We start from the raw sequence: 408 nt of genomic DNA, 5'->3' as shown, positions 1-408 counted from the left end.
GAGCCGCGCCGCCGGGCCCAGACCTGGCTGCTGGGTGGAGGGCCGGCCCGCAGGACGCGCTCCCAGCGCCAGGCACCTCCCAGGCTCACCGCCGATGCAGATCTGCCCGTCTGCCACCCTCTCTGTCACTTTATTTATGTTTTTGAAGAATAGCTTGCTTATTTATTTACTTATTTGTTGAGAGAGAGGAAAGGAGGAGAGAGAAACATGGATGTGAGAGCACAACATGGATGGGCCGTCTCCTGCACGCCCCCTACTGGGAGCATGCCCACAATACAGGCATGTGCCCTGATCGGGAATCGAACCCCAAACCTCCTGGTGCACCGGGCAACGCCCAACCAACTGAGCCACACCAGCCAGGGCTCGCTCACGTGTTTCACATGAAAACCACGTGGCTATTGAATTTGC

At 57.8% G+C, this 408-nt stretch overlaps 1 protein-coding gene across 1 annotated transcript in view; it reads right to left on the bottom strand.

Annotated features, from left to right (window-relative positions):
• The window catches only part of EGFR (epidermal growth factor receptor), a 44,715-nt gene that overhangs the window by 9,529 nt on the left and 34,778 nt on the right, over positions 1–408 (bottom strand). The gene's annotated exons all lie outside the window — the stretch shown is intronic.

The sequence above is a fragment of the Myotis davidii genome, unplaced genomic scaffold (assembly GCF_000327345.1).
Source record: "Myotis davidii unplaced genomic scaffold, ASM32734v1 scaffold573, whole genome shotgun sequence".
Classification (NCBI taxonomy): Eukaryota; Metazoa; Chordata; class Mammalia; order Chiroptera; family Vespertilionidae; genus Myotis; species Myotis davidii.
This window is presented reverse-complemented; position numbering and strand designations above follow the sequence as displayed.